General features: G+C 35.4%; 2 pseudogenes; both read right to left on the reverse strand.

The window, feature by feature from the left end:
- Window positions 1–8,954: 8,954 nt before the first annotated feature.
- On the reverse strand, window positions 8,955–10,298 carry LOC110818097 (limonoid 7-O-acetyltransferse pseudogene; annotated as a pseudogene).
- Window positions 10,299–11,177: 879 nt separating this feature from the next.
- Window positions 11,178–12,559, reverse strand: LOC110818096 (limonoid 7-O-acetyltransferse pseudogene; annotated as a pseudogene).
- Window positions 12,560–21,758: the final 9,199 nt, after the last annotated feature.

The following is a 21,758-nucleotide window of genomic DNA, read 5'->3' on the forward strand; positions in this document are numbered from 1 at the left end:
ATAGTGATATTTCAATGCAAAGTTTATTTATTATTTTTACAACTTCACATGTTTCTGATCTAATTTCTAAATTCTCTCAAATATCATATACAATCATTAAATGTATATCTACATACTCTCGAAAGAACATAGATACACTCGAATACCAATTATCATCTCGAAACATAATCACATACACTCAAAAAGTCATTTCTAAGGTTTCATCGCATGATGTCGTCATTGAAGAGAGGCGAAATGGATCCTCTCATCATATGGATAGCACGCACACACAAATCTTACAATGATCACAGCATATATGTTTGCTAAATGATCCACACTCACAAATACCTATCCACGTTTGGATTAAGTTTCAGATTCTATCTATGTACAGGTTTACCATGCCCGCTAAACTACAACCATACACACACACTCCCCTCCTCGATTCAAACTAAACGAGAAGGTATTCAAGGTACCTAGCATATTCACTCTTACCCTCTCAATCAAAAATTATTATCTATTTCCTCTTATTCATTTTTTCTCTAAATTTTATTTAATTGATCATTTCACAACTTCAATTATTTCTTTTCCTTTCTATTTTTACCTTTTTATTTTATTTTCTTTTCCTTTTCAATTTTTTCTTAATTAGGAATTTTCTTAATTTTCAATTCTGTACTTCATCAGTCTAAATAATTCTCAGTCTATTGGGTCTGCTTTCTGGTTTTGTCTCCTCGTAGGGTTCTAATTGCTTAGATTTACTGCTCATAATTTGGGTTCTGTTTTACATCAAAAATTGGGTCAATATTTGTTCGAATTTTAAAATTCATAATTTTTATGAAATAAATGCATTTTTTAAAATTCAAACCCAGTTGAGATTTAGAAATACTTATACTCCTACACATCTTCTCGGATCTGCATGAATGTCCTAATTCCCTGTACACACAATATAAATTAATTAAAATACTTCAAAATACTAAAATTAATTTAATCGAAGTGCGGATTCCAATGACTACCTAACGGAATACTCAAAATTATTTGGATCTGTACCAGAAAAAAGTTTCGGCTCCCTGTTCGGCAAATTAGATTCTTGTTTTTGAGAAAGACTTTTCAACTTCCCGAACGGTGAATCAAAATCCAAAAAGGTGATTCTAGCCTCCATTTTTGCGGAAGATCCTTCAGTTTCCACAGTGGGTGGGTTTTCCCTATTCCAGAGGAAACCTCATCGGTTCCTGTGCGAATGGGTGGCCCGGCCGAGCCTGTGCGGCCAACCCGACACCGACCCCATTCCACTGCCGCTCAAACCACCACCAAAACATGAAAACAGAAGGGTTTTACATTCGATATGAGCGATTCGGCCTCGGCTTGGCTCCCGGTCGTCATCTCTCGGTCACCCTGTGACTCTTTAGCTTGTTTGAGGTTCAGATAGTGATTTCTCAAATCTACAAACCTATTTGTAATACCCTTAATTAATTTTAATATATTAAAATTTAATGTATAAATATAATTTTTAAATTTTTATTTAATATAAAAATGAAGAAAAATAAGTGGATGATGAAATTAAAAATAATTTTTGAAAAAATAGGTGAAAATTTAGATTTTGGAGGTATTTTTGAAAGAAAAATAAAAAATTGAAGGTCAAAACATAATTTATAAAAAACTTGTCATGTAGGATGCCTGTAACGGCCCCAGAAATAAAAATGAAATGTATGTATTAAAAAGTTCTAAGTGCGGAAGTAAAATAAAATTTTGATTAATATCCCTTACACAATAACCGAAACGTATTAAACCTATGAAAGAATAAACCAACTAAAGTAAATAGTAGTAATGAATGCTATAAATAAATCTATGAAGTCCTTAGTCATCTACTCGCTATCTTCCTGCGGGACGGACTCGGGAACTAAGCCCTCCTAATCTGAAATGGTTGAGTAAGGAATTAGTTACACTAGTCCAGTAAAGATATCACACTATCTCACTATCACAGGAGCAAATATTGATAGAAAACAAAAATAACCAATTGAGCATAATTTATAACAAACTCATTTATCAATAATAAAAAACTTTACTATCTACTTACCTCGGTGAGATTCATGAAGACAATTTATGAAACACAATAACATCATAAACATCATAAAATCATGCAGACTCTGTAACATAATACATATCATACTCTCGTTTTTCACTCATCAGATAATAATTTTCCTCTTTTATCAGCCTACTAGTATCCATGGGGATCCATAGGGGGTCCCCACTAAACGTGAACCATTCACATTGATAACTTGATTCTAGGGTCGTCCCCATACCTCGTCCGGTATGGGCGCCAAAAAAAACATAAACTTCAATACCCCGTCCGGTATGAGGGTGAAACGGCCGGTCCCTATACCCCATCCAGTATGGGTGCCAAAGCACATAAGGTCTCCATACCATGTCCGATATGAGAGACAACGTTTTTGGTAGAGTTCTCTACGGACCCGGTCCGTCCACCATCTCCCAGGATATCTAGTTGGGCTGTCGACATTATCCATTTATCAATTCACATACTTTTTTCTATTTTTCTTGGTCTCAATTATCCAATCAAATATAAACACGTAAACCAGTAATGGATACCAAATAAGGCAACACCACATCGGGTTCACAATAATTCAAACTATAATAAATGAAATTGGTGATTCATGCATACAAAACCATAGAATAAACACATTAGGTAGCATACTGCATTCAAAACTGTAAAATAAATCAAACAATACCTGACTAAAAAATACATCAAATTCGGGCTTCATTAATAACTTTAATTAATTGTACACATGTATTAATTCATGAAACGCCGTTTTATTATTTATTGAGCTTTAATACTGTGATAGAAAATAGGGTGAGAAATCTTTACTTGTTTCGGAGTATGATATCGGGTTCTCACTGCGCCTACGGACTGTCCCTAAATTCTCTGAATTTTTTTTTGAGAACTGAAATACACTTCCGGTACCTACACATATCCTGAAAAAATTCAAAATCAGACCTAGGGCCTACTTGGCCATTCTCGGAAACTCCGGCGACGGTGTCGCCGCCTGCGGCGGCGATCCGCCTCAGGTTGGCCGTTGTCGGTCAAATTCGGCCAAACTCGCATTGATTCCTGCGATAAAGCACCCCTAGGGCCCTCGGTGGGCTAAAAAATACGAAAAATCGAGACTTACCAGTGGCGGAGCTCTCGAGTGCGGCGGCTTCTCCGGCGCGAGTCGCGATTTGATATTTTGCTCCAGTCAATCTGTAGAGAAAAGGACGGTGATCACAGTGGTGTAAAAATTACATTAAACAGGAACCGGGAAGGGCCTCATCGGAGGCAAAAACTGAGGGAAGCCGTGGCGGCGCCGCTGGACTTCGGCGGTTTTTTTCGGCCAATTGGTTGGCAGTTTGGCTTCGATTTGGCCATAAGTGGATTCAGCATCAAAAAACGAGCCCGGGGGAGAAATTTTACCTCGTTTGGCGGTCAGAAAAATCCTCTGGTGCGGCGGCGGGTGGCGGCGACCGACTACTCTGGTGACTGGGTCGTCTTCTCCGACGAGGGTATTGGTGGCTAGGGTTTGGGGTTGGGTGTGGGTAAGGTTATTTATAACCTTTTCCTTTTAATCTCAACCGTCCATCACGATTTAATCTGTGCCGTCCGATCGCGATTAAAATAGGAATAAATCTGGACCGTCCAATGCGATGCGATCTGTGCCGTCCGTGTGTGATTCAATCTGGACCGTCAGTGCACGCGGGAACATATCTGGACCGTCCGATCGCGCGCACGCAGATTGCTCACGTGGCCCCATCCCGCGTGGCTTCCCACGTCAGCATTCTTGCCACGCGGCGTGTCCTGGTTGGCTGGGGCTGCTGACGTGGTGTATCTTTTTTAAATTGCATTTTGACCCCCGATTTTTAATTTTCTTTTCAAACACACCATCAGAATCTAAATTTTCACCCCTTTTTCTCAAAACAATTAATTTCCAAAAATAAGTTTACCCAATTTTATCATTATTATTATTTTTATTTCTATTAAATTAAATTAAACATATGATTATTACAAAATAAATTAACTATTAAAATAAAATAAAATCCAAAAAAAAATTCCAATACAAAAATAAAAATATTTTTGGGGTGTTACAATGCCCAGCCAGCAGCATCGACGAATCAAAGCATACCGTGTGGCAAGGCACACTGGCACGATGCCAGACGTGGTGCCACGTGGAAGGCTACGCTTGCAATCCGCGTGACTACGATCAAATGGTCTGAATTTGTTCCTGTGCGTGTACACAGTCCAGATTCGTTCTCCCTTTAAACGCGATTGTTTGATCCAGATCGAATCGCGATGAATGATCCAGATTTACTTCTTATTTAAATGCAGTCGGACAGTCCAGATCAAATCGCGATGAACGGTCCAAATTCACTTCCTATTTAAACGCGATCGGACATTTCATATCAAACTCGATGGACGGTACAGATTAAAAGGATATTGATATAAATAACCCACTTCACATCAAACTCTAACTCTAGCTGCCAACCCCCCCCCTCCCCGGCGCGCCGGAGAAGAAGAACCAGAGGCCAGAAAGGGAGCCGACTGCTCCCGCCACTACGCCAGAGGCACTTCCGACCGACAGAAGAGGTAAAAAAAATTTATTTATTCGAAATTCAATTTTGAACACCTTCATGGCAAAATCAAAGTAAAAAGACCGACAGATGAAACGAAAATTGCGGGGAAAGCCCGCCGGCACTACCGCAGAAAAAAAAACAAAAATTGCCTTGATGATGCCCTTCCCGATTCCCGTTTCGTGCAATTTCTCCACCATTGTAATTATTATTCCTTTTTCTACAGATTGACCGAAGCAAAATACCCAACTGCGAAGGTGAGCCGGCGGAGCTACCGCATCAGAAACTCTGCTGCTGGTAAGCCTCTATTTTTTGATTTTTTTCGACCAACCGATGCCTCTTAACATATTTTCTCACAGGGATGAGTAAAAAACTAGCTGAAATCGATCGAAACTGGCCAAAAATTGCCAATCGCCGCTGCGAGCGGCGGTGCCGTCGCCAAAGCACAGCGGCGCCGCTGTGCTGGAATCTTAAAATTGGCCAAAAGGGGTTTCTAGCATCGATTTTGAATTTTTTGGGTTTTTTTTAGGTACTTGTAACGTGTTTTAATCTCCGAAGAAAAATTTAGGGAATCCGGAAACTGTTAATAGGTGCAATTGAAAGCTTAGCATTTCAGACATCAATTCGAGTAAGAACCCCTAACCTTATTCCCTATTATGGAATTTGAGTCTAATTATAAATAATATGGTATTTTGTGTGATTTAGAAGTATCGATAATTAAATGTTACTAATGGAGTCCAAACTAGTTATTTATTATTGTTTGTCATGTTTTACTAATTGATTAATTTTACAGTTTCTAATGTATGATAATACACTGAATTGGTATGATAATTCGATTGTGTTCCTTTGATGTATGTCTTACTTATTTTACGTGATTTATAGTTAATTGAAAAACTGAAATTTAAAGGTAAACAAGATATTATTTGATTAAGTGAAATGATGAATGATAGCTTTACTGGATATCCTGAGAGATGGTGGACGGACCGGGTAAATAGGGAACCCTATCGTGAATGTTACCTCATACCGGACGAGGTATCGAGAATTAGTAATTTGGCACTCATACTGGACGGGGTACGGGGATGGCCCGTTTTATCCTCATATTGGATGAGGTATTGAGGGATGGTATTTCTTAGCACTCATACCGGATAGGGTATGGGGATGGTCCGTTAGTTGAAAATTTTAAAAAAGAGTTCACGCGTAGTGGGGACATCCCTATGAACCCAAATGGATACCAGTAGGCTAATAAACGAGAAAATTATTGTTCTAACTGATTGAATATAAAATTATAATATTGTTATGTTATTGACTCTATATGTCGAATTTGGAAATCTCGTTACGGTAAGCATGCGGTAAATGATTTTATTTATGATAAACGAATTTTTCTTAAATTAAAAGTTCAATTAGTTATTTTTATAATTTCTATCAACCTTAATTTATGTGTCGATGAGTAGTGTGATATTCTTATTAGGCTACTATAGTTTACTCTTTCAATTAACCTTTTCAGATCAAGAGAATCAAGATCCAGAACTCAATCCACAAGAGGGTTGCGAGTAGGATATTTAGTTTGTTTACTTTTCATTTATTTCTTTGATTATTAGTTGTTCTTTTAGAAGGGTCATTCTCGTATCCCTATTAGGTATATTGAATTATTGTATAAGGAATGTAAATCCTAACGCTATTATTTTGCTTCTGCACTTAATTTATGATTTAATTCCTTTCAAGTTCACGGGTCATTACAAGATTAGCAAGCAAAATAAAAGAATATAACGAAATTGAAAGAGAAGAACGAAAAAAAAAAGATGAAACTTACCTTTTCTCATGTCGGTCTCCGCCTTTGCATGACATCTCACTCGTTTTCCTTCCCTTCTTCTTCCTTTCTGTTTCAAACTCTACCACTCACTGCCTTCGCCATTCTCTCTCTTCTCTTCTCCCCCTTGTGACGGTCGCTCTCAGCTCTCCTTCTTTTCTCGCTCGACCACTCCTCTCTTTTCTTCCCTTTCCCTTTTTTTTCTCTTTTCCTTTCTTCCTTTTCGGCCTCCCTCTTCTTTTCCTCTCTCTTTTCTCCTTCTCGGCTTTCTGCGCACGACAGTCTTCTTTTTCCTCTCTCCCCGATCGACTCCTCTCTCTTTTCCCTCTCTCTTTTTTGGCTACTCTCCAAATGAAGGAAAAAGCCCTAATTTTCCTTTTTTTATACCCGTTCGTCCCAACCGTCAGATCTTCCTAACTCAATTTGGGCTGTCTGTTCTCTTTTAAAATCTCAGCAATCTGATCTCCTTAAGTGGTCTGATTTGGGCCATCCATTTTTCTTGATTTCCTTTGCCCCCTTCCACTTCCCCTTATTTATGTTTTTACCTCTTTTTTTCTTACCTACTTTTTTTTATATCCTTAAAATTGATTAAAAGCATCAAAATTTGTAAAATTCTTTCATTTAAATCCTAACTCCAATTTTATTGATTTATTTTATATTTTTTTTTGTTTTCTTTAGGTGGATGTTACAGTTGCTACCCAAAATAATTTAGTTTAAAAAATTAATTTAGATTCTATTTTAAACCAGACCCCATAATATAAAAAACACACTAAATATGTGTAGCCATAGACTCAAATGAAATTCAAAAACCTCAAATTCCACACAGTTTATTTGACTCAAAAACCTCACTTCACACCATAAAATAGTTATGTTCAGGGAAAAGTGGGTTTTCTTTCTCTGGTTCTCAAACATAATGAAAAGATACTAGGTGTTGCAGAATGACAAAAGGGAGAAAATGAGAAGAGAAAATGATAAAGGCACGAGGTAAAGAGAATTGTAAGATGATGATGATTGGACGATGATGATGAATCAAGCACATTAAAGGGAATCGAAGCTGTGAAACAAGAAAAATGGGATGCGATGCTCCGATGGGAGGACATGTTTCTCAAATGTGTGTAAATGTGCATATGTATGTGTATTGGTAAGTTGTATAAGAGGTGTGTGTCCACCTCTTTTACTAGAGGTATAAACACCTCTTTTTCTCTAATTCAAAGTATCTAGAATCAAAGTTTTCGAAACCCTATTAGGGTTTTCTCTCTGAGTTGTCATCCATTCTTTATTTTCCCTCGATATTTCTTATTTTTCTGGTATTTGTTGTCCATTTTTTCCTTCAGATCTTTATAGATCCATTTTCCTTTCTTTTATGGTATCAGAGCACGAGATGGAGACCAAAAACGCAAATGAAATGACTTTTCACCAAAATCCAATGTTTTGAGTGGAATCTTTTTAGATGATTCTAATCCGAATAGTTTGTACTGCATTGGTGCAAACAAAAGCTTTGGGGCTTGCTTGTTACTCAGTTGCTGGAAGCAAGCAACTGCCATACATGAGCAACGTCTATAAAGCCTGCATTTCGAACCAAACACAAATTAGGGTTTGTGGATGGAAGCTTGAAAAAATCGACAGACCAGTGAATTCGCTCTTGAAACACTAGATATAATGTAATAAAATCATCATCACCTTGATTCAAGATGTATTGTATGTTAACATTAAGTGCATCACTTCATATGTAGATACTGCACATTAACTGTGTATCGAGTTGGAGCAGAGATATGCACAGTAAAACATGCCAAGAATGAAGGAGGCCATAGCATACCTCATGTAAAACCAAACTCTGTCAATGTCTATTCCTCAAAACTTAAAGCTTTATTTAAAAAAAATTGCTTAATATCGATAAGAACTTATGTTAACTTCTTCTTATTGAACCATATACACATACATATTATCAAAGTATAAATCTTTACTTGATGTAAAATTTAAACTAACGAATCAAATAATTGGCGGACAAGCAATCTCATTCAGTTATTGAAGAAAACAAGAAATAATTACGCCAAGAAAATGGATCATATTTGTCCTCTGTCACCTAATTATTCTTCTTTTTTTGCTTTTTTTTTCATTATCGGCATAGTTGGGTCCATATGAATAAAGACAAATGAAAATCATTTGAGAGAGGATGGTAATTTGTTCTCCATGTGATCGTTTTGTATATGTTGACAAAATATGCAAAATGTGAAAGTCTTTTTCTCTAAGTATTTTTTTGTGTTAATTTATGGGTTTAAATGGACGCCTTATAATATTAACAAATGATATTTAAGGTAATAGCAAATACTTCATTTATGTGTCTATATTATCATTACAATTTAATTTTGTTGAAGTATGAAGGTCAAATCTCTGCAAGAAAACTAAATTTCTGATTTATACTTTGATAATATGTATATGTAAGCAAACAGAAGTTAAGTAAACAGAAAATGGAATATTACATATTAAGTTTCAAATGAAATGTTCACTCCATGGAAACGATAGGAAGAAATTAATAATTGATTCTAAACGAAAACTAAGTTTGGGGACTGTATATGAGAGGATTGGGATCTAAAGCTGCATACTGAAGGAGATCATGATGCTGGTTATTTTTGGTTATTATATTCATCTCTTGCTCATCCATGGTTATCCAAGCCTCTATTCCGTCACCCAATCTTGTATCAACTAAAACAACAAGGTTCTTAAACCTATCTGAAACATTATTAGTAATCCATACAGGTTTCCCCCAACCAAAATCAGCTACTTCGTACAACCCAAACCTACACCAGCTGGTGAATGCCACATAGTCTACTCCTTCTTTACTTGCTAACTCATCTCTTTCTTTCACCTTTTCCAGTATCTCCGCTCCTAGTTTCTTTACGTCCACTTTCGATATAGCATCTCTAAGCTCCCTTGCCAACTCAACCAGTTCCCTGCTTTGTTCGGCGCTTCTTATACGACCTACTTCCAACACGAAATTTCCTATGCCCTTGTCTGATAAAGGCGGTGACATTCTACTTCGAAGGTTCACAGCGTGAGTCATTAAAGAAGGCCTCGGCTTTCCCCCGTGTCTTTCCTGAGCGGCAGCGATCATGCACTTCATTATCAGAGCTGAAACTGCCTCCACCCGGCTCGGGATAAACCCAGTACTTGAGCTGCTTGATCGCGCCTTGAGGCTTGTGATTGCAGGGCCATCAAATACAAATCTCCTCCTCACACAGTTTTTTTCTGCAACAACCAACTCCACATGCAAACTTCGGGTCGACAAATCAGTAACTGCAGGGAAGAGAGAGCAGGCGGCGAAGCTGGGAATTACTGAAAAATCATCGCGAGCCGTGGCAGTCCATGCCTTGACAAAGGTGGTGATCGAACTAAAATCAACGACCTTGTGTGAAACGCACAATGCAATACCGATTCCGCCGCACTCAAACACGTTGACTTGAACGTTGGTTATACATGCTCCTGCACCTGATCCCATCAAAACTAATTCACACGGAAGAAATTTTTCCAGTGAGGAGACAAAGTCCGGCTGGGAAAGAAATTGATGGAGAGTACAATGAACTCTAGCCTCCACGAAGTTAGCTCCTTCATCATCGCAGTCGATGGAAATATCATCTCTGAGCTTCCCAGCAAGAGGGTAAAAGCGATTTAATGTCTCCGATAAAGATTTCTTTAGCAGCTGCAATCGTTTTGGGGTGTCATTGAGATTGTGGGTTGTGGGATAAAGCATTACAGTTCGAATATACATAGGAAACATTAACTGATCCAAAAGAGAGAGGTTCAGAATTCTAAGGTTTTGAGGTGTCGGTGAAGATGGTTTTATCTTCTCCCGAGCAATGATTTCCACTTCCATTTTCTCTGTTTTTTTCCTGACCATGAAAACTCCACACCCTCAACTCAGTTTATGTTGGTCAAGGAAACATGCAAATGGACATAAAATATCGCCTCCCTTCGTTTTAATTTTAATTTAGAATATTAATTACTAACATGTAAAGTCAAAGTTAAACTGTAATTTTCAATTATTACCTTAATTCTCACTTAAAAGATGGATTTAAAACCATTAATTTCCATCTTAATTTACTAAACAAAAGTTTAGAGAGATAAATAAAGAAATATATCTACTTGAGGTGGTCTCGTTCATTTCTTTCCCATGAAAAAAAGGGAGAAAGAAATATATATTTCTATAGTATTATATCTCATTATAATACTATAGAAATATAGGATGTACACATTTAATAATTTATATATAAATGCACAATATAACTAGTTATTTTTTAACCCGTCTCAATGCATCATATATAAGTTACGTGATTATTTTTTTATATAATTTTATAATTAAAAATACTAATTTATTATAAAATATTGTGTTCGTGTTATTTTAAAGTAAATTTATTACCAAATTTTATTTGTGTACAACTAGTTTAATAAATTTTGCCTTTTTATTTAAAGAAATTATTAATTGACAATATAAAAATTTTAAATAAAACTATTTAAATTAATATTTTTGTAACGAATCATTTATTTAACTGAACGTAAATATTTTTATTTTCTTTTCACATTATATTTCTAAAATGTTAATCAAAATCGATAAATTAAAATAAACTAAAATAAAATTTTGATACATGTATTTAATCACTCTCATAAATAACAACTTAAAAGAAAAATATTATATATTTGATATAATTTTATTGGAAAAACTTATTTTAGTAAGTTACATATTTAAATAGACCGTAAAAACTTATTTTAATAAATTACATATTTAAACAGAAGTAAAAGGAGTAGAATTCAGCGATGCATAGCTAAGGAGATTATGATCATTTTGTAATATCATCATCTCCTCTTCGTCCATGGTGACCCAAGCTTCTATGCCATCACCTAACCTGCTCTCAATTAAAACAACAAAGTTCGCAAACAATGGAGCTTCCATTCCAATGCTGCTTACCCACACAGGTTTTCCCCACCCAAAATCAGCTTCATAGAACCCAAGCTTGCACCAACTGGTGATTCCTAAATACTCCACTTCGTCTTTACTGCCAAACTCCCTTATTTCTTTGATACAATCCAACATTATTTCTTTCCCTTTTTCGCCTCCTATTTCCTTTGCAAAATCACCATTGATTTTTGATATTCCAACCCTAATCTCCCTTGCTAACTGGTCCAGCTCTCTCTCCTGATCTGCCCTCAGTCGAGCACTCGCTAACCACACCTGATTTCCCAACGAATTCTTCGATGCAGGAGGTGACATTCTTGTCCGCAGGTTCACGGCGTGAGCCAACAAACCACCTCTTGGGCTTCCATGTTTTTGTTGAGATGCTGCCATGGTGCACTTCCATATCAGCGCTGAAACAGCCTCCACTCGAGTGGAGCTCCTTGCTCGTTTCTTGAGGCTGGCTATTGCCGGCGCATCAAACACAAATCTCCTTGTCACAAACTTGCCTTCCTTCAACAACGAACCCCACATCTCAGTGGCTGAATCTCTGAACCATAAGTCCTCCTTCGCGGGGAAGAGACTAGTGGAAACAAAGCTCGCTGATAACAAATCACCAACATCAATATTCTTGTTGCAGGTGTTGTCACGAGCATTAGCAGTCCACATCTCAAGGAAGGTGTTGAGTGCAGCGGCATCAACGATCTTGTGTGAAACGCACATGCCAATGGCAATACCTCCACACTCAAATACATTAACTTGGATGTTGGTTACATAAGTTCCGGCGACTGATCCTGTCGAAAGAACGGATTGGAAAGGAAGAAATTTATGCAATAACAAAAGATCAGGCTCGAAAAGAAATTGATGGAGGGTGCAGTTAACCCTAGCCTCCAAGAAACTAGCTCCTTCATCGTCACAGTCGATGGAACAATCATCTTTCATCTTTCCAGCAAGAGGGTAAAAGCAAGCTAACGCTTCTGATAAAGATTTCCTTAGCAGCTGCATTTGTTCTAGGGTACTGTGTTGATGATGGTTAGTGCAGTGACGAGCATTTTTGGAGAAATCATAAAACATGATAAGTTGGACATATGGAGAAGGCATGAAATGATCTAAAAGGGAGAGCTTGAAGATTCGAAGATGCTGAGGTGTTGGAGAAGATGGTTTTATGTTCTCCTGAGAAACGATTTCTACTTCCATTGTTATTGTATTTGGTTCACCCCGACCCTGCGCTATGAAGACAATATATACACATATATATAGAGGCTAAACTTGATTTAGATAAGACTAGGTCCAATTCTAAAGGAATAATATACATATATTGTGAAAAAGTAAAATAATTTCGAAGAAGAAAATTAGTGAATAATGATTATATATATACATAAATATATATATAGACGTATATATATCTCTTGTTGAATTGACGAGTTCCAGTAGTTTATGTGTTAGTAAGCAAATAAGAAGTAAAATTTGAGGCATTAATATATTTCATGGTATAATGGATTTTGATCCTGTTTCCACTGATAACCATCTAATATTTTGTTAAGATGTCTTCAAATTAAATTTTGGTCTTCCAAAATTAAATTATTTTAATTAGATTAAAATTATAATTAAAAATTTTGACAAAAATTTTTGTAATATTTGCATAAAAAAGTCAAAGACTGAAACTCACATCTAATAATTAAAAATTCCAAAATAATTGATATTTATTTCTGTGTTACATATATTATAATTTTAAAAATTAATCGTACAAAATAAATTAAAATTAAATTTTATTTTTATATTTAGAAATTTTAGATAAATAACTATTATGTACTATAATTTTTTTTTTTACATTTATAATTATAGAGTGTATAATTTGTAATAAATTAAAAATTAAATTCTATTTTAAAATTTTATTAAATATATAAACTATAGTTAATCAAAAATCAAATTCTACTTTTATATTTTAAAAAAAAAATATAGACTGTATGGTTTGCAATTTATTAAAAATTAAATTCTATTTTTATCCTCTAGAAATTCAATGGATAATTAGTATGTATATTATTTTATTATTTTTATTTTTATATTTTAAAATTTGAGTGAATAATATTTTTTTATATTTTAAATTTTCAATAAATCATACCTAAAATTTTATCTTTATATATCGTATATATATATTTATAATTAATACTACCATATTATTTTCATTTTTAGTTTTTTCAAACAAAAAAAAAAAAGAAAACGTCGTATACATACATATACATATATACACATATATGTAGATTACTGATACTTTATATATAACCCAAAAAGCCCCACCTTCTTAGTTAACTCAATCTTTAATTTCATTCTGCATACATGTTATATATATATATGTATATGTGTGTGTGTGTGTGTTGAAACCCCCACCTTCTTTGCTTGATTCAATATTTAATTTTATTCTACCCACATGCAAATATATATATATATATGTATTATGTAATCGTAGATTTCATTTGTTTTTACAGAGAATGAGATTTGAATTTAATTAGTTTATTCACTAAGTTGATGAAGAATGGATCTATATATTAATATAAAGTTCATGACTTATTAACAAGGAATTTCATAATTTCAAATTGAATGAAATTAAGAATTATATATATATATATATATATATATATATATAGAAGTAGGTAGCAAAACGGTGAAAGGGTGACTTTTTCAAAGTTTTGTAAAAATATTTGCTGCCACCAATTATATTTACATGCAATTCTAACATGCAACTACTTTTTTAATGTTCTCCATATTCAAGATTAAATTATATCACGTGCATGGCATACATATACACGGTATGGAAGAGGTGAATCCATTATATAATCGTTTCATTGCAACTTGTAAAATTTCTTCCCACACCGAACTCTAATCCAGAATTCTGTCGGTATACACACACCATATAATATAACATAATAATTTATAAAAGTATTTTTCGCAGTAAATTTTAAAATAACAAAAGTACATTTCTTACATACTTAATTTAAAAATACTTAATATATATGAGACATATCTAAACTCTAAAATAAATAATTTAATTTTAAATATTATTTAAATTAAAATAAAATAAAAAGATTTACTAATAAATTTTTCACTGTTTAAAAGTTCTATTCTGATTATCCTAATCCAAAAATAAATAAATAATGAATACGGTGAGTTTAATATGCTCAGTAAATGTGTAAGTACTAATAAATAATATGATAATACATTTAAATTAGTAAAAAAAACATAAAACTACTGACGACAAAAATTTAAAAATATATTTAATTTTGAAAATACGTAGTATCTATACCATAATAAACTTTTTAAATCAATTTATTTAATAAATATTTAGAATTCAATATTTAAGATTAAATTATATATATAAATAAAGTCAACCCTTGGCCAGCAATTATATATACATATATGATTTTTTCGTTTTCTCCATATTGCAGATTAAATTACATATTAACGAACATATGCATGATATGGAAAGGGGGAATACATTATTTCATTATTTCATTTCAACTTACAAAACTTCTTCCCGCAGGAAAATGAAAAAAAAAACCTGTAAGACTTTTCTTGTTCTTCATTTCCAGCTTCCATAATTCCTTTGTCTTCCTTCCACTGGTTAACGCAGTAAGAGTCAGTAATGGGGGGGAGACTGAAGGAGAATGTTTTAGTTTACTTTTCTAAGGTTCTATCATTTTCGACATTACAACCATGTCCTCTGTTCTTTTTCTCTTGCATTTTGAATCCCATATGTGTATATATATATATATGTGTGTGTGTGTGTGTAATCTTTGTACTTTGGTTTATATATCCAAAATACATCTCCATTCACCATTTCAAATGCAGAATTAATCTACTTGTTTCAAACAATTTTACTAAATATTTCAAAAGAAAAAAGAGTTACATTGAAATTGTAGGTTAAAAAGAAAATTTTGTATGAACTAAGAAATAATCTGCCGATTAAATTGATCGAGTTAATCTGGGCCACACACGATACTACTTAATTTCAGATTATTGTGTTTCTTCACATATATATATATATATATATGTATATGATGCATAGTGTTTCATAATTACATATTCAAAGCGTGTTTCTAATCATCTCTTTTCGCAAAAATATCAAAGTGCATGGGGTTCTAAGTTTCAAAATATTTGCATCACTTAAAAATAAATTATTCAAATTGATCTCATCGATTTGTTAAAGTCTAATATCAAAAATTTGGTTTTCTCGTCTTATCTTTCACTGATCTTGATTTTAAAATGAACGTGATGAATTTCACTAACTTAATAAATAGTATGCAGTGAATTAACAATTTATTATGTGCATTATTTTGAATATAAGTTAATATTTACTTATATAAATATATGTTCTTTTATGAATTTAATAATTTAGTTAGAAACAGACGAGTTATTTATTAATCTGTCTCAATTATCGCGTTCGAGTTATGTGACAATTTTTCATATAATATTATGTATTATAAAATATTGAGTTCGTGTTGTAATTGTTATTCTTGGAGTAAATTTATTACCAAATTTTATTAATGTACAACTAGTTTAATAAATTTTTCAAATAAAATTTATAAATTAACCGTCCGTGAACTTGAAAGTAAGTAAATTATAAATATAATACGAAAGCGAAATAATAACGTTAGGGTTTACATTCCTTACACAATAATTCAGGATACCCAATAGGGTTACGAGAATAATCCTTCTAAAAGAATAACTAATAATCAAATAAATAAATGAAAAGTAAACAAACTGAACGTATTACTCGCAATTCTCTTGTGGATCGGAATCTGGATCTTGATCATCTTTATCTGAAATAGTTAATTGAAAGAGTAAGCTACACCAGGCCAATAAAAATATCACGCTACTCACCGATACAGAAATGAAGTTTGGTAGAAATCATAAAAATAATTAATATAGCTCTTAATTTAAGTAAAATTCGTTTGTCATAAATAAAATCATTTACCACAAGCTTACCGTAGCGAGATTTCCAAAACCGACCTATAGAATCAATAACATAACAATATTATAATTTCATATTCAATCAGTCGAAACAACAAATTTTTTGTTTATTAGCCTACTGGTATTCATGGGGGTCCATATGGATGTCCCTACTACGCGTGAACTATTTTTTAATATTTTCAACTAACGGGCCGTGCCCATATCTCGTCCGGTATGAGCGCCAAGAAATGTCATCCCTCAATACCTCGTCCGGTATGAGGGTGAAACGGGCCGTCCCCATATCTCATCCAGAATGGGTGCCGAATTATCAATCCTCAATACCCCGTTCGGTATGAGACATCGTTCATGGTAGAGTTCTCTGTGTACTCGGTCCGTCCACCATCTCCCAGGATATCCAATAAGATTACCATTCATCATTTCACTTAATCAAACAATCTTTCGTTTACCATTAATTTCCAGTTTCTCAATTTTAACTATAAATCACGTAAAACATGCAATACATACATCAAGGAAACACAATTAAATTATCATACCAATTCCAGTGTATTATCATGCATTCAAACTGTAAAATCAATCAATCAGCTAAACATGGTAAATAGTAATAAATAACTGGTTTTAACTCCATTAGTAAGTTGTAATTAATTATGGATATTTTTTAATTTGTACAATAGACCACATTATTTATAATTAAACTTCAATTCTATAACAATGAATAGAGTGAGAGATTCTTACTCCAATTGATATCCAAAATGTTAAACTTTTTAGCTGCACCTACTAGCGATCCCGAGGTTCTCTAAATTTTTCTTTGGGGATTAAAATATGCTTCAAATACCTAGAAATACCCTAAAAAAATCAAAAATCAGTGTTAGAAACCCTTTTTTACCAATTCCAGCATGGGCGCTCTGCCGTGCTTCGACGACGACACCACCGCTTGCGGCGGTGATTTGCCTCGAATTGGCCATTTTCAGTCGATTTCGGCTATTTTTGTACTCATCTTTGCGATAAAACATGTTAAGGGGTCTCGGTTGGCCGAAAAAATCGAAGTTTACCGCCGGCGGAGTTTTTCGATGCGACGGCTCTGCCGGCTCACATTCAGGGTTGAGTGTTTTGCTTCGTTCAACCTATAGAAAAAGAAATGGTGATTACAATGGTGGAAAAATTACGCGACACGAAAACCGGGAAGGGCTTCATCATAGGCGATTTTTATTTTTTCCTACAGCGGCTCTGACGGGCTTTACTCATAATTTTCGGCTTATCTGCCGATCTTTTTGCTCCAATTTGGCCATGGGGATCTTTAAAATTGAATTTAGAGTGAATAGAAAAAATTTTACCTATTTTGGCGGTCAAAAGTGACTCCGGCACGGCAACAGGCCGCGGTCGACTCCCTTCCCGGTGACTGGCTCTTCTTCTCCGGCATGGAGGTCTAGCCGCTAGGGTTAGGATTTGGTGTGAAGATGAGAATTTACATCCATCTTTTTTAATCTAGGCCATCCATCACGTTTAATCTAAACCGTGCGATCGTTTTTAAATAGGAAGTGAATCTGGACCGTTCATCGTGATTTGATCTGGACTGTTTGATCGTATTTAAATAGAAAGTAGATCTAGACCGTTCATCACGATTTGATCTGCACCATCCGATCTCGTTTAAAGGGAGAACGAATCCGGACTATCTGTGCACACAAAAATAAATCTAGACCATCCGATCGTGGGCACGCGGATCGCCAGCGTGGCCTCCTGCGTGGCACCACATCAGCGTGTCTTGCCCATGGGGCACTCCGGTTTGTCGGTGCTACTAACTAGGCATCTTACATGGTACAATTTTTTTAAATTGTATTTTGACCCTCAGTTTCTGATTTTTCTTTTAAAAACACCCCCATAACCAAAATTTTCACCCCTTTTTTCCAAAATTATTTTCAATTTTATCCTCCACCTATTTTATATTCATTTTTACATTAAATAAAAATTTAAAAATTTAAAATTATATTTATACATTAATTTTAAATATATTAAAATTAATTAAGGGTATTACAACTCTCCCTCCCTCCCTCCCCTTAAAAGAAATTTTGTCTCTCAAATTTGTCTCCATCTCATTCAATCAAATAGTTGGGGATACTGGGCTCTGAAGTTTGCTTCTAGCTCCCATGTGGTCTTTCCCTGTGTATGATTCTACCATAGAACCTTAACGAAGAGAATTTTTCAGTTGAGTAGTACTCTGCTCTTTCGGTCCACAATACCCACCGGTATCTCCTCGTATGACAGATCCTCCTGAAGCAAAAGGGGCTCGTGGACTAGGATGTGAGAGGGGTCTGGGTTGTACTTGCATAGCATGAACACATGGAACATATTATGGATCCTAGATAGTTCTGAGGCAGTGCCAGTCGGTAGGCAACGGTGCTAATTCTGTCTAAAATTTCAAATGGTCCAATAAACTGGGGATTTAGTTTTCCCCTCTTGCCAAACATACTGATTCTTTTGAAATAAGTGACCTTAAGGAACACTCGATCACCTTTCTTTAATTTCAAATCCCTCCTTCGAATATCTACATAACTCTTTTATCTGCTCTGAACTGTCTGAATGTTCTTCCTGATCTTAACTATTTTGGTTGTAGTTTCTTCTACAAGATTTGGGGCGAACAATTTTTTATCACTCACTTCTTCCTAATAGATCGGGGATCAACATAGACGGTCATACAACACCTCGTAAAGAAACATGTCAATACTTGCTTGGTAGTTGTTATTATAGGCAAACTTTATTAGGGGTAAATGATCATCCTAATGTCCCCCGAAATCAAAAACACAAGCTCAGAACATATCTTCCAGTGTGCGGATCGTCCTTTCTGATTGTCCATCGGTCTGAGGGTGGAATGTAATATTAAGAGACAGTTTCGTTCTCATAATTTATTGAAAGCTAAACCAGGATAGAGAAGTGAACCTGGGGTCCCTGTCGGACACTACTATCACTGGCACTTTAAGCAACCTGACTATCTTCTGGATATACATTTTTGCTACCTTGTCCAGGGGGTTGGTCATCCTGATGGGTAAGAAATAGAAAGACTTGGTGAGCCAATCAACAATTACCCAAATAGCATCATGTCCCGAGCATGTCTTAGATAATAATGTTACGAAATCCATTGTGATATGTTCCCACTTTCACTCCAGAATCGGTAATGGATGAAGTAGCCCACCTGGGCATTGATGCTCTGTCTAGACTTGTTGATATACCAAACACTTGGAAACAAAGTCGGCTACATCTCTTTTTATCTCGTTCTACCAAAATCAGGGTTGCATACTTTGATACATCTTAGTGTTTCCGGGATGCATGGCAAACTTTGAGATATAGGCCTCTATCATGATATCCATTTTCAACTCACTGTCACTTGGAACACACACCCTGTATTGAAATCTAAGCAACTCATCGGTAGAAACTTGGGTTGAACATTTAAGTGGGCTAAACATGTGACTCTCTTCAGGTCCTAAAGTCATACCTGTTGTGCGACCTCTATTACCCTGTATTCTGAAACCATCAAGTGAGCTAATATACCTGCACTTTTTCTGCTGAGTGCATCGGCTACCACGTTTCCCTTACCTAGGTGATATAAGATATTGCAATCATAATTCTTGAGGAGTTCTATCCATCTTCTCTGACGCATGTTGAGATTCTTTTGAGTGAATATGTATTTTAAGCACTTATAGTCAGTATAGATATGAAATGTCTCCCCATACAAGTAATGGTGTCAAGTTTTCAAGGTATGGATAATCGCAGTAAGTTCTATCATGCTCTCAGGGAAATACTAGCCGAACTCTTAGCACTTTCGAGCATATTCTGATATAGTTATGTCACCCTGAACCACGTGTGTAAACTCTATTTCTTTCAGATGTCGGAGATGCTCTGGAAGATACTCTGCATTAAAGACCGTCAAGAATTTATTTCAAGTGACTGAAACGGGTAGGGTGGCCTGCTTGAGTTGCCACCAACGGTCTGCCTCTCCCACCAGCATATACTTAATAAGTATGACTCTCTGTTCGAGAATCACCCCAAGAGTCGTGAAGGTCTTCTCTATCTCAGCCAACTTGTACTTAGCCTCTTTAAAGGAGGATGTCCCTACAAAAGTAGATGGGTTTTGTCTTTATACATCTCAATGTAGCTTGGGTCCATCATGAGAGGAACGGGATCCCGTGGAAGATAGACTGGATTATGCTGAGGATGGACTTGATGGCCCTGTGGTGGTACTGATGATACAGTGGAGGTACCGGATTGTATTGTGGTGGTGTCGGGTGATGTGGTTAGGGCACCGGACTATACTGTAGTGGTGTAGGTTGGTATTATAGTTGAGGCACCGAATCATACTGTAGTGGTACTTGATGGTACTGTAGAGGAGTAGGGTCGTACCGGAGCGGCTCAAGATCCTCTCACTGCAAGGGTGGCTCAACTTATGACAGCGGGAGAGGGTCAGGTAGCTCCCTCCTTTTCTCCCGAGCCTGCTGGGCAATGATGAGTCTCTCCAGCATTTCAAATAGTTGGTCAACAATTTCTCAAAGCGAACCTCCCGAACTGCTCGGTTTAGTGGGGGTCTTCCTCTCCTCATCTATTTATACCTGCGTTTCACAAGGAACAGTTGAATGATAATTCATGATTTTTGGTGTTTCATAAGGATTTTGTGTAAGGAATGGTTCCGAGGAATGCGGCTCTGATACTAGCTGTAATGGCCCATGAACTTGAAAGAAAATAAATTATAAATTAAGTGCGGAAACAAAATAATAGCGTTATAGTTTATATTCCTTACACAATAGTTCAGGATACCCAATATGGCTACGGGAATGACCCTTCTAAAAGAACAACTAATAATCAAAGAAATAAATAAAAAATAAACAAACTGAATATCCTACTCGCAATCCTCTTGTGGATCGGGCTCTGGATCTTGGTTCTCTTTATCTGAAATGATTAATTGAAAAAATAAACTACACTAGCCCAGTAAGAATATCACGCTACTCACCTACACAGAAATGAAGGTTGGTAGAAATCATAAAAACAACTAATGGAACTCTTAATTCAAATAAAATTCGTTTATCATAAATAAAATCATTTATCGTATGCTTACCGTAGTGAGATTTTCAAAACTGACATATGGAGTCAATAACATAACAATATCGTAATTTCATATTCAATCAGTCGGAACAACAACTTTCTTATTTATCAGCATAGTAGTATCCATAAGGGCCCATAGAGATATCTCCACTACACATGAATTATTTTTTAATATTTTCAACTAACGGGCCATCCTTATACCCCGTCCAGTATGAGCGTTAAGAAATGTCATCCCTCAATACCTCATTCGGTATGAGGGTGGAACGGGTCATCCCTATACCCCGTCCGATATGGGCGCTAAATTACCAATCTTCGATACCTCGTCCGGTATGAGGCAATGTTTACGGTAAGGTTTTCTAT

Source organism: Carica papaya, chromosome 1 (genome assembly GCF_054855325.1).
Source record: "Carica papaya isolate Zhongbai chromosome 1, ASM5485532v1, whole genome shotgun sequence".
Taxonomy (NCBI): domain Eukaryota; kingdom Viridiplantae; phylum Streptophyta; class Magnoliopsida; order Brassicales; family Caricaceae; genus Carica; species Carica papaya.